At 40.9% G+C, this 14236-nt stretch overlaps 1 protein-coding gene across 2 annotated transcripts in view; it reads left to right on the top strand.

Annotated features, from left to right (window-relative positions):
* Positions 1-14236, top strand: part of LOC122973373 — a 121713-nt gene that overhangs the window by 94808 nt on the left and 12669 nt on the right. For both annotated transcript variants that reach the window (XM_044340825.1, XM_044340824.1), the window contains exon 2: positions 11827-11947. The gene's annotated coding sequence lies outside the window, so the exon portion shown is untranslated. The remainder of the gene's footprint in view (positions 1-11826; positions 11948-14236) is intronic.

Raw genomic sequence — 14236 nt, 5'->3', positions numbered from 1 at the left:
AAGCATAATGTGTTTTTTGGTTCCAAAGTGAGGTTTTGCTTGCTTTAATTTCTCTTTTGCTGGATTTTAGCAGATACATGACAGGATAAACATCAAATTTGATTTGTATCAGGACATTAAGGGTGATTACGGCAGTATTTTTCACAACAAAGCAAACCTACATTTACAGTATTAAAGCATCAGCATATATCATGTAGACCCACTCTATACGGCAATGAAATAAAATGTGTGCCTAGTCATCATAAAAAAAGTATGGTAGCGTCTGAGGGTGTCATTAAAAATCCTCAATGATGTACTAATCTGAGGAGCACTGTGTGCGAGTGTGTGTGTGTGTAGGGATCGTCCACATTGAGATGCAAAGCTGCGATGGAAAGCGCCTATTTGCCTCTCCGGATGACGTTGGAGCTTTCCTGTTTGACACAGGATTAATAACAACAATACAGAGATTTATTTGCTTGCGTAAAGCTTGAGGTCTCTCTTGCTCTCCCTCTCTCTCATGCTCTCTTTAGTGGTTTAAATATTTCACTAATTCCTGCACACTACCACAGTGTTCAAGCAGCAGAAGCTGGAGATAGGAAGAATGCTGTAGAGACTGAGTGCATGTTGTAACCTTTTTGAAGTCATTCTTCGCCTCAAGGTCCTTTTGATGTTGGGCTGTTGTGTGTAAAATAGCCTTCATTTGAATTGCACAGAAAAACCTGTCAAACATATGAAATAAACGTATCTCTGACAGCGAGTGAAATCTCATTGAGATGCATCCTTGTGGACTATAAAACAGCACTTGGTGAGGCAATGCTGGCTTTCTCAAAGCTTTTAAGAGCAGGCACCATCTCTTCTGTTTTGCCTGTGCAGAACTTAATCGAATTTGTCGAAGAAAACAACAGATGAAAGCTTGTCTGAGGCATTTCCTATCTGTGTGTGTGTGTGTGTGTGTGTGTGTGTGTGTGTGTGTGTGTGTGTGTGTGTGTGTACATAGCTGTGCCTCTCTTTTCTCTGTATGTGTGTGCTTGTGAGTGCGTGTGTGTGTGCGTGCGTGCGTATCCGTATCAATCCATCCAATCTCCTAGCCAACCAGCCTCTTGAGAAGTGCTGTGGTAGCTCAATTAGTAAAGAAGCCAGCAAATTACAGAGCTTTTTTCTTTCCTCCCGCTTCCATTTGTTTTGTTTTTTTTCTCTCATACACACTTTTTCTTAACGGTGAAAGCCAAAAGTAGAGTTAAATAAAAGAAACTCACATATGTGCATTGCACTCACAATCTCTCTTTCACACATACACACACAGACATATCCACAGATATGAAGAGACACACAGGCACAAAGCATACAGAGTACCATATCACCTTTTGGCCTCAGCCATCCACACCACTATACTCTGTCTCTGTACAGACTCAATGACCTATGAAGGTGAAAGCCAGAGGAGCCAATTAGAGCACACAAAACCATCTAGGGCCCCTTTCTTTCTTCTCCAATCTATCCAGCGTCCTCATTCAGCACCTTCTTAGTGCTGAAAACATTCAGAAGACCCTCTTCAATATTGTATTTTGTTGAATATTTCAATATATTTTACCTATGACAATATTAGCAGCTCCTGGGCTCTTGATTGGCTACCAGTCAAATGAACTTGACAATCTTTCGACTTGGTCGCACTGGAAGCTTGTGGTGACAGTGGTGGCTAAATGGTTCTGTGGAGACAATTTTCGTGTGTAATTAGTCTTGAGTGCTTGCTGGGGGAGCTCGGTTGGAACTGTTGACACCTGGACTATTGTTATTGTGTAAAGCCACTCTGTTGTACAAAACCATCGATTGTGTCAAAATTGACTCTGAGTCTTGGTCTTTGTAATTACCTGGAAATTTCTACTCCCTTTGTGATAGCTGGCACACCAATCTCGGAACCCACTGGCTAACAGACTGATAACACTTTAGCCTCTGGGGGCAATGGCAATATTTACAGTCCGATTAGCAACTTCAGATGCGACAATGGGGTTGGAGTTGAGAGATGACATTTACAACCAGATTGTTTGAAGTAGCCAGTTTACACTCAGTTAACAGTTGAAAACCAAGCAAACATTGATACTTTTTGTAGGTGTTTTAAATCCAGACAACATTTTGGCCAATGCTTTCCACTTCTTTCGCTCCCCACATGGACTGCTTACCTGCATGCAATCAAAGTATGTTCCTGTAGAAATCGCTGGAATGGAAACGGAAATCAGAATGCTTCCAATCCCAAAATCTTGTCCCTTGCCTACAGATTCTGCATTCATTTGTAGTTATCTGTTCATGGAGATTACCTTTTGAGCAATGCTGAGCTAGCTGTTTCCATTTGTTTTCACAGTAGCATCATATTTATTGTACTGACGAGTTGTATCAATCTTTTCATCAAGCTCTTGGCAAGAAAGTGGATGAGCGGAATTATTAATAGTTTACATAAACAGATTAAAAATCATATGCTGTTTCCATTTTAGTTACTGACTTTACTATACAGCTCAGTTTTCTGGACTGTCAGCTGTTGAATTATATGTTTATAGCACATGTAAAGCAAAAATGTATTCATTTTAAAAAGTTACTCTGTTGTGACCTGTCTTAACAGTCCTGAAGATAAAGAACACGCAAACACAGAATTACATATTAATTTAGGCCAATATGTAAATAATTTCCTTTGTCCTTGGGTTATTTTGTTTATCTGTTTAATGAGAACATGTTTGCCACCTATTCAAAATGTAAATCTGTGGCACAAAGGAGGCAGCTGACAGCCTTTTTTTCTCTCTCTTCCTAGTCCCAGAAAACAATAAAGGAAAATGAAAACAAACTAAAAGGTCATGGTCATAAAAAAAACATATTCAAAATAACTGTCATGCCTCCCACACCTTGATCATCAAATGACATTTATCTATTTTTAGGTCCTATCAATCATTTTCAGATCTGCACAGCAATTATGCTTAGACTGTATTCCAGACATTTTTACATTTATTTTGTACAAAAACAAGTGTGTTTCTTACATAGAGTTCACATCAATTAATTAAAACATCAAAATATATTTTTTAGGATTTAAAAGAAAAAGAAAATAAAAGTTAATGAGGGAGGCAAAACTAGAGGTAATAGAAGAGGAAACACAATTTGACATGGGTGTGATGGTGATGCTGTGTTTCCTTTCGGTCAGTGCACTCCTCGCTCTGGGTCAGCCTATCTCTTACATGTGCCCAGTTTAATGCTTGACAACATGAGCCCACAGGCGACTGTGTTTGTGTGTGTGTAAGCGCTGGGTTTGAAGTTGAGATGTGGAGTGGGGGGGGGGGGGCATGATTTGTTGGCGTGATTTGTCGGCGTGATTTGCTCACCATCCGGCTCATAGCGCTCCCACATTTACTCTCATAGTCGGATAAAACAGATACCGCCCCCTCGCTCACCCCGCCAACTCTCGGCCCAGCAATCAGCACAGGCATAAACGAGCAGCAGTCGCAAATGAGAGAGCTGCCTGGCATCCTCATGAGGTATCAGGTCAATCAAGCCCACTGTGGGCAAAGCGTGCAGGGGCCCTGAGGCTGAACGCTGTAGTACAGAGCTCAATAAGCGCCTGTTGGCCTCAGGGGCAGCTTACTAAATGAAAGAGGATATTGGGGAGATTGTTTAGCATTATCATCGTTCATCATCGTTCCGCGGTTAGCTGTAACAATATGGTGCTTGGTTATTGCGCTCCCCCTAAGGAAGACTAGCAGCTGCCACTGATAAAGATATATGAGCTGATTGGAGGGATTGGAAGGAGACAAAAAAAATTGTGGCTGGCAATGGGAGAGAATGTGACAGAGAGGGATTTGTGACAGAAGAGGAGGGAAAACAGTATGAAGAGAGAAGGAAATGAATGAGAGGATAGATGGTAAAAATCTGTTCTTGCGTGGCAATTCCCCATCCCCATCAGTGTGGTCTCAATCAATTAGTTGTGGCTGTTTTTCGCAGTGGCGAGGCAGCGCTAAAATGGGGGCTGCAGGTGGGATAAACAAATGGTGAAGAGGGGGGAAAAATGGGCTGGTTCTGCCTGGACACCCTGGAGGCAGCAGCAGCAGCAGCAGCAGCAGAGGAGAGGATGAGGATTAAACTGAACTCCATCTCGGACAGCACCACCCACCCTCTCTTTTAGTGAGCTGATGCAGCTACAAAGCACTGCAGCCGCTGCGTCTTTCCTCAGAAGATGCAACCTTCAGATTTTTCCCACATCAGATCGTCCTGGTTGGCAATGCTCCCTAAACAACAGATTAAAATCTTCCATTTAGCCATTTAAAAAATTTGACACACCCTTTGGAGTGCTTCCACTCTCACATCATTTTAACTAGAGGAGCTGCTGCTGCCTGTAAGGACCAGGATTATAAATATTTTGCAGAGGAATAGTTTACACTTTAAAGGAACAGTTCAAGACTTTGGAAAATACTTTGCTTTATGTTTTGAGAGTAAAGCTTGATATCAATCTCTGTCTGTGTGTACGTTAGCTATATCAGCTTTATAAGGTGGTGATGAGGTCAATGTTGTGATTACAGCTTGTTGCAATAAAAAAAACCCATCAATTCATACAGGTTTAACAAAAACTGTTTAGCTTTGCTTAGCGTAAAAACCAGATAAAAGGGGGATAGCTCCAACATGTAACTCAACCTAAAATCACTGATTTTTGTATTTTTACATTTCTGTTATGACACAAGATAAATCTTTTAGAGCTGTGGACAGTTACATTTTCCATTTTCAGCAGAGCCAGGCTAGCTGTTTCTGCCTGCCTGCTAAGCTAGGCTAAACTCCATGATCTTCTTATGTCACTCTTGGAGAGAAAGCAAATAAGCATATTTCCCAAAATGTTGAACTCTTCCTTTATGAAATATGACCTAAACTACATTTATTTAAAAAAAAAAACATGAGGCAAATTCACAAAAAATGAATCGTACAGGACCTTTAAGTTGCAACACCCATGTTTGCTTGCAATGATGTCAGGCCTATACGCTGGAGGAAAATGACATCATGATGGAGTGGCAGAAAAGCACCCAACAGTCGGTGACATCATCATGTCTCTGAGTGATGTCACTGGAGCGAGGGCACACGGTCATCCTTTGCTGTGCTTTAAATAGTCCACTGTCTTCCTTATCTCCCCCCCCTTCTCCCCCCTCCTTCCTTACTCACCACCTCCTGTCATTCCCTCCTCCGCTCATTTGTCCCCTTTGCCTTCTATCCTCCAAATTTTTCCTCCACTCACTGGACAATACAGCCGCAGCTTATCTCTCTCTCTCTCTCTCTCTCTCTCTCCCTCTCTCTCTTTCTCTCTCCCACCATTTGTCTCTCAGTTCCTCTCTCTTCCTCCTCCCTTTCTCCCAAGTCTTTTAGAAGAGAGGTAGGGGGGGGGTTGTTGTAAAGCGGGGGGTTCAGCGCGGCCACATCCCAGGCTCTTTGCTAGATTAATTTGCGGGGGCTCTGGCCTGCGCCGCACTGCTTACTGTACGCCAGTGAAAGTCACTCAGGGATTAACGGCAAGCAGGAAGGCAACGGCCCCCACCCACTTGCTGCCTCGGCAGAAAAAGACCCCCCCCCCCCACCCGTCTCTCTCCTCTTCTTCCCTCCCTCCCCTCCCAAATCTCTCTTTCCTCTCTCACTCGAAACCACTTTCTCTATCTCTCATGCCTCCTTCTCTCTATCCCAACCCTCTTTCTTTCTTTTCTCTCTTTCCCTCCATCCCATCAAACCCCTCTCTAGTTAATTACTCTAATGGGCTGGCCGTCCTTGGGGGGGGTAGTTGGAGGGCGGTGGGTGGGACCAGAGGAGATGCTGTAAGGTTCAGCTCAGCCATGCTTCTCGCCTCCAGCACACACACACACACACACACACACACACTCTCATAGACTTAAATGCAGGGTCATATCTACTGTAGATTCCCCTACATGCTCACACTCACACAATTCATTCATACAGAATCCAGTATCACATACTGTACATGGACACACACACACAAATCGCAGAAACAGGAGCTTGAAACAATTCTTTATTTATTTTAGCTTCACATTAAGTCATTTCACAAGAGGAGCAAAATACAGATTGAGAGGGAAAAGAAGATGGAAAGATACAAAAGTGTGAAAAGGAGGGATGGTTGGAGAGAGTAATGGATGGCAGGATGGAGAGTGATGTGTTGAGATAGATGCAGCAATATACCCAAAGTGCCCATGCACAAGGAATGTGGGGTTTTGTGTGTGGGAACTTATTGGCCCAGTTTAAGGATCAGTCAGCTGAAACACTTTGGCTGAAGCTGACAGCTGTTTGAGAAATGCCAAATGGTGCTGCCAGAACACAAGCACACACACATACACGCGTACAGAAACAGATATTTGCTTCTTTATCTGTCTCTCATACACACAACTCTGAAAAAGCCCCAGATCGCACTCAAATACGCACAAATATAGACACGCACATACAAAGTTTGTGTGATAGCAAATGCGAAATTTGCAAGTCTGCTCAGTGCACATGAGTAAATGCAATGCTAAACTCCCCATGCTACATGTACTGTAGACGCACACACACACATATTCAGGATGGTAAACCACTGCCAATTGCAGATGAGGGAGCATATGTCTGTGCTTATAGGAGACACTAAGCAGACATGACTTTTCTCAATCAAGCCGGTTAACTTGATCATCCGTCTGGCCGACCTCAGGAGGAAATGCCTTTAACTCTTTCGCTGTCTGGACTATTTATGGGTTCACAGCTGTAAGACAGAATCCGCAGATACAATATTTCTCATTTAATCAACATCAACTCTGTCTTAGGTTCGCTTTATTTTGTTTTCACGATGCTCGAGCCTGTTTAAGGGAAATGGTAGGGGACACTTTTTGGAGCAGCTCCATGTACAGCTGAGAGATACTTGGACAGTGAGAGGGTATTTAATTGAGATATTCTGAGGTTACTGAGTACAATATCGAGTCATAACGGGGACGTTTCCAAAGGGTGCTGGGTTCATTTTTTAGGTAAATCAGGCACTTGTTCAGAACTATTATGATAGGTCACTGTGAAGCCAAAAAAAAACTATTAAAGTTAAATTAAAAGTGATTCCATGTTTGTAGTTTCATTAAAGTGTCCTGTATAGATCTATCAGGGAAGTAAGGGAAAGTTTTAAGATAATTCAGATTTAGAGCTGAAACAATTAGTTAATTAACCACTTAGTTGATTCACAGCAAATTGATTGGCAACAATTTTGGTTTTCAAGGAAAAATGCCTAATATTCTCTAGTTCCAGCATCTCAGTTGTAAGGATGTGCTGCTTTCCTTTGTCTTATGTAACAGTTAACTAAAAATGATTGGGGGTTTTGACTGTTTGGTTGGACCAAAAAAGCAATTTAAAGATATCATGTTGGACTTGTTTTTCTCCCACTATTTTCTGATATTTTATAGACCAAAAGATCAAACAAGTAAACAATCGGGAGATAAAATGATAATAAAAATGTTGTCAAATTTTATTATATCAGGATATTTCCCTTGAGATGTATCGTTATGTTTTCAAGGGGTACTGTCTAGTACTGTAGAAGGTCTAATCCAGTTTGATAAAATTTGAATCTATTTTTTTGTTGTTGTAGTTGTTGATTTGGTCATTGTTTGTATCAGTTATGATAATGTTGTACTTGCCAAGTTAATTGTTGAGATCGTAGAACACAGCACAAGTCGAACAGGGCAAGAAACTCATCATTCAGATAATCAGACAGGTTGTAAACAAGCCTGCAGTTGGACGAGGTTATTGACCACTTTATTTAGAGGAAAAGCCCAATGTGAACAGACCTGCAATGTTGGCAATAATCCCTGATTGCACAGGAAAACTGTGGTCACACACAAATTTGGTATGCACAGTAGGTCAAAGTTGAACCAGGAAGTCTGTAGTTGTTTAAAACCTGTGTGATTGTCTCATTGCTTGTGTGTCTTGCTCTGTCAGATTTAGCAATGTCGCTACGTTCTGAGAATTCAGCTGTTTCTTTGTATCATAACTGGTACCTACAATAATAAGATCCGAGTTGTTTCACAAAAGCACCGCTTACACACAGATCGCAAATTGTGGCAGCATCACCTTGTACAAATGAGTGTTTAAAAAGTGCTGTGAATTTGCGAGTGCTACATGGCTCTCACACTATCATGTATGCTTTGATTGGTGAAAACGTGTCAAAATCAAAAGGAGAGGAAATGATCTCAAGTTGCAAATCACAGCTTGCGTGTTGCAAATTTGGTGTAACGAGGCCCTGAATCCCAACCTGCAGCCGCAACGAAAAAAAGCAAACTAATTGCTATAATTTCAGGACTACTGGTGATGAATCAGTCAGTGAATGATGGATGTGAATGTCTTCTTTTTCATTTGGGATTTCAGGCATGGGAATGACGTCACACTATGTAAACTGGAAAAATCAATGAAATCCAGTACTTGTCTGTATAGAGTATGTCAACACATGCACAGACAAACATACAGGGGTTTAAGATTATGATAATATGGTAGCTTTGACCTTGAGACCTTTTCGAGTTTACTCATGATCATCAGACTAGATGTGTGTGCTATTTCTAGGTATGTGTCCATGGGTACTTTTGCTCTTTTTTTCACACATTTAGAGATTTGTAAACCTGCTTTGATGCTCTTTTGAGAAGATAAATGAGACCTTAGGGATTTGGCATAGAAATGGTATGTAGACACACATATTCACAAAAAAAACCCATATGGAAAAAGTGTTGGATAATCAGACAGGAGTAGGGAGAGACCTTACAGCACTTCTAAATTGCTCTGGTGCCACTGCTCATTAAGATGATTATGATGTGAATATTTACTGTTGTTCTTCTGCTACTACTACGCTTGCTGCGCGATAGCCTGCAGCTTAACGTCTCAACTGTGGCATTTAGTTTCACAAACACACACACACATTGCTGTGCAAACCTTCACACATGCACATCAGTTTACACGCGCCATACACAAGCACAAACACACCAAGTGACAGAGTATATCGGTTAACTACCACATAGAGTGAGCATGTAGCTAACTACTACCATAACTATTACAGTAAGGCATAATTTTCATTTCTACTCACATTACGACATCCCAAGTAACTCTTCTTCAAAGCATTTATACTGAGAGAAGAAGGAAATTATCAAGAAATTGAGCCATTTCAGCAACATAAAGCACCAGCAAGTTGTAAAAAGGCTAATGCCCACTAAAAACTCTGCCTCAGAGTTTACCTGATTACACTTAAACAATAATTACAAGAAATAGTTTGAAATTTCTTTCTTACCAAGAGTAGGATGAGAAGATCAATACTACTTTCAATGTCTTTGCGCTAAGTACATTGCTGGGGGCGATTAGCTTAGCTTATCTTAAACACTGGAAGCAGGCAGATGCTACGAGCTAGTTAAAAAATGCAACTACCAATTTCATTTGTTTCTAAATTTAAAAAACAAACAAAAAACAAAAATCCAGATATGGTGTGTTAATTGGTGAACTTTAGAGGTGCTGGTATAGGGCTAGCTGTTTCCCCCCTGCTACCGGTCTTTATGTTAAGCTAAGCTAATGGCCTCCTGGCAGCTCACTCCAGACGTGTTTTAAGACATAAAAATACTCTGCTTTGACTAATAATTTGTGTCTGATATAGATTTTCCACAAAAAAGTTCAATTACTCACCTAAAAATGATGACGTTTCCTCCTCCTCTCATATTCAGAGATTCAGAAAATCCTGAATCTCTGAATATGTAAATATTGTTGATTTTTAAAGTTTTCCTACTGGACACAAAATGTCTCCTACTTCACTGAAAAGTCCATTCTCGGTGTATGAGCACTGGAGACTTCAAGTTTCCATCTAACACTGGTGTAAATTGCACACTGGACCACAGCTGGCTCCTAACTAGTTGTGATGTCACAAATCATGCTCGTAAGTACACACCTTAAACTCTGATTTTCTGTGAGCACAAAGAAAGTTTCCACTTTCAGCAGATGAATGTGAAAACAGCCTTCACCTGTCAAACTCTGCAAATGCACCATTTTGCACAGTGAAAATCAAACCTCCACCTGAAGGAAAAAGAAGAAAAAATGATTCTTGACTGAAGGGGGACTTTAATGCACAGATATAAGATACAGTATAAAACTGATTATACTGAATGTTTGAATTTGATCTATTGTCATTCTGTTTCTCCATATTATTAGTCTATCACTGCCATGTCTGCCTCTTTTTCTACATAAACAACAGCTATTTCATGTCTGTTAGTCATAGAAGAGGACTCCCTCTTGTTGCTTTTCTTGAAGTTTCTTCGTATTTTGACTGCATTCATCTCCAAAGTTTCATAGTGATAACTGCTAGTGTGACGAGCCCTTACACAAAGTCATCTGTAGTTGACGACGACTGACGCTGTAGCAATATAATGTACTACTTCTGATGCATATATTTATTTTTAAGAATTAAGGTGTGTTTCTTGTAGATATTAAGCACTCTTAACGGAATAACTCGGGTACTTGGAAACAAACTGCTGTTGATCAGTGTTCAAAGTGTTAGACCAGATCAGTGCTAGATCAAATATCATTATTTTTCTTTCTTTTCTGTAGTATTTTTATAGTTTTGGTAATTCATGGTTTTAATATTTAGCTCACCAATTCTTGAAAATATCACAGCAGATGTAACAACTGCAGACAGAATAGCAGATATCGTCAAGTCATGGCCATGTGTCCATCAGCAACACTCACTGGGAATATTTGCAATCTAGTTTTATCTTTCTTTGCAACCGCTGTGCTGAATGCTGACCAAGGGCTAAAGATCAAAGGCCAGGGAGAGGTCAGCCAACCAGACAGATGGCTGGCTTTCAGTGGGGAGACTAACAAGATGCTCATGTAATGTAAATGGCAACAAGAAATCAGTGCCCTCGGCAGAGCGAACCCGGGATTTTAAAAGGACCGCTGCATGGTGCTAAAATATTATTAGCTGCATAACGCTTCACTCTGCCACAGAGTATAGTAACCAAAGGCTTAAATCGACCAGATGCATAAATATTGCTTATACACAAACATTGCAGTCCCATTTCGCTCAATGTTGTGTGAATATAGCATTTATAAACACAGTCAAACCCATGCTGATGTTTAGATATATTGCACTGTGACCAGGAAGCCACATTATTGCCTCCAGTGGTTTGGGGGAACAATGGAAAACGGTGAATCATTGTCTGCTGGAAGAAGCGTGGCATGTTTGTCTCGCACTGCAGTAGCGTTGTTGTCTCTTATTATTTCCCTTCTCTTTTCTCTCCCGTCATATGTGCATCATAGTGTGTAGAGTGCCACTGGGGTCATCTTCACAGTAACAGAGAACATACTGTGGAAGGTATCGGCTTTCAAAATACACACACAACTGGTTTAAAATGTGAATGTGTGACTCCATATCCTCTCTGCTCCATGAGCCACATGTTGAAGGAAATGAGACCATTTGACTGTGAGGTTATTTGCAGTGCATCCATCTAATGAGGATCGGTGGAATTAGGAGGGAAAGAAGACAGCTGGTTGTTATACAGCAAGAGGAACTTGGGGGAGAGTAAAAAGTCATAGAGAGTTGAGGGGAGATGGAGATGAGACCTCCACACTACAAAAACATCATCTGTCACCTACTGCAGCACTGAAGTTTGAATCTTGTTGTTTTGTGGAGAAGTCCTGTATAAAGGGTGACATTTCACTCAGTTTTCAAGGATTTAGTTTTAATCGAGTGTCTAGTAGAGTGATAAGCATACAGAAAATTGCTCCAAAACAGTGAAAAGACCATATATGAGACTCAATGTCTTCTGTTAAGTCCATCCCTTCCTCCCTCTTAATATGCAGAATCTCCTGCCCTGCCTCATGGGACATAACCAGGACATCAGTCAATGATGGACAGGTGAGGCGACGGGAGACGCATCGGCGGAGACGTGAAGACAGGAGATCAGAGAGCAGTAAGAAGAGCGTGAGTTCCAGAGAAATGTCTTCATTGTCATGCCAATCTAGCCAATCTCTCATTTTCTTCTTCCAGAGATTTTATCTTCTTCAAAAAGGTCTTCATGTGTCCACACACAAACCAGCCCTCGACACATGGCTTAAAGCTGCTATGATAAATATCTTTACAATGACAATATGTCAAATTACTATGTGTACATGTGCTAATGATGAACCCACCATGTCCTTTGTCCTCTGGGATGTTCTTATACGTTTACTTAGGTCTACAGAGCTCCTGTATGTGACGTCTGGAGAGAACAGATAATACTGATTAATGACCAAACTATTGTAAACCTTAGCAGTGACATTTTGCTTTTTATAATGAAGTGATGGTGCAGATGAATCTACATGTATGTAGGAGATGATGAACTTGATGATAATCCAGGTGAGGTCCTTGATGGTGACCTTGGTAAGTATGTGAAATTGAGTCATAATGTATACATACTGTATATTCTGTACACAATGGGCAATGTCTAGTCGAGAATGGCCTTGGGTCGGAAGGAAAATGAAAAGACTGATGCTGGATAAAGTGGTTCTATTAGTGTGTGAACTACATATAGAAAATGTGTCAAAATAGCAACACAATATGCATGATAATGCCTTTTTCACGACCGTATTTAGGCACAAATTGACTTGTCCAATGACTTGAAAATGTTTAAACCTGAGCAAAAAGTTGCCCATATCCTGGGGAATATGCTTTAATAAATGTACAGAGACAACAGGGAAAGAGAGACAGACTGGAGGGAAATAACAGAAAGAACCAGAGTTTCTGGTGAGTTCTGAGTTCAGTTAGAAGTTAAGTCAAACACAAACATACAGACATGGTCAGTACAGCTTATGTACAGTTGAAGGCAAAGAAACACAAACAGTCCAGCGGTCAAACTCCGAATGACACAAAACAAAAATCTGCTTCGTGTTCTGTCTGAACACACCTTTAGAGTCAAGTCTGAAGTCCAGACAATGAGTCAGTTCTGTTCTAAGGTCTATTTATGAGCTAACTAAGCAGGTACAAGTTGCCATCTTGAGTGTCCATCCCAAGTTTTTAGCAATGTAAACAGATATGTAGCTTTTCGGAGGGCAGGCAAGTCAAGAAATGTAGGAATTACTGTAAGCTATTCAATAAATGTCATATTTTTTAAGTGGCAGCCTCAGAGTTATATCGAATCAAATTTTGTTCCTATATTAAATGCAAGTGTCTGGAGCTGCAGGGTGTGTTAGCTTAAAACCACCACAGACAAAGGAGATTTAGAGTGACAAAGCAAAATGACTGGCTTCAGTGAGTACAGTAGGAAAGACATACTGATGCTGCTATGAGGTGCATCTTTTCAAACAAGCTGAGATTGGAAATGCAAGGTTGCTAAGGTTTCTGTACAAAACAAGTTTGCCTGATTCGTGATAAAAATGGGAAATTTTTAAGTGAGGCTTGGTTACAAACTGACTTTAGTTTGCATGTGTTGTACAGTAGCTGCTCACAGGCAGTCTGTAGTTTCAGATTTGTAGTTTTAGGTTCATTTAAGTGTTAGTTATGTTTGGATGGGTGTACAGTGTTCCATATGTGTGAAATATAGATGTCATGGGAGGCTGAGTAATGCACTCTTTTTGACCTTCGAACCCTGAAAGTGTTTGTGTTTTGTGTGATCTACGTATGTGTGTATGTGAAGGAGATATCGAGCCAGTCTCCATGACTCTCCTCAACTTGTGATCACGTTTGCACAAACACACACACACACACACATATATACACACATAAGATGTCAGGCTGGTTTCACACACCAGTGGACACACTGCTGCTACACCTCCTCTCCCTCACGTTTTTACCCTCTCCCATCATGTTGCACCTTCTTGTCGGCTCTCCTCCTCCTCTCAACCCCTCTCCCCTGTTTATTCAGTCTTCCATCACTCCCCTAACACCTCTTCACCCCTGCTGCCGCTCCCTTCATTTCTCACCGTCATCCCATCCTTTTTTCACCTTTTTTTCTCTCCTGCTCCATCTCACAACATCTCACACAATCTTGGAGGATTTCCAGAGTAAACAATACCAATTTAATTTGATCGGAAGATGGTCAACAAGGACAGATAGATGCGGCTGGAATTGCATTTGTGTGATTGTGTACATGTGTGATGCACGAACATAAAAAGTATGTAAGTTTAGACTTTTCATGTGTCAGACAAAGAGCACAACATATCAGACACAAACCTGCACACTGCTGTAGGATTTTGGACCAAAGACTATCCTTTATAAATCCATCTTAAGCTCTAG

This window comes from Thunnus albacares, chromosome 22 (genome assembly GCF_914725855.1).
Source record: "Thunnus albacares chromosome 22, fThuAlb1.1, whole genome shotgun sequence".
Lineage (NCBI taxonomy): Eukaryota > Metazoa > Chordata > Actinopteri > Scombriformes > Scombridae > Thunnus > Thunnus albacares.
This window is presented reverse-complemented; position numbering and strand designations above follow the sequence as displayed.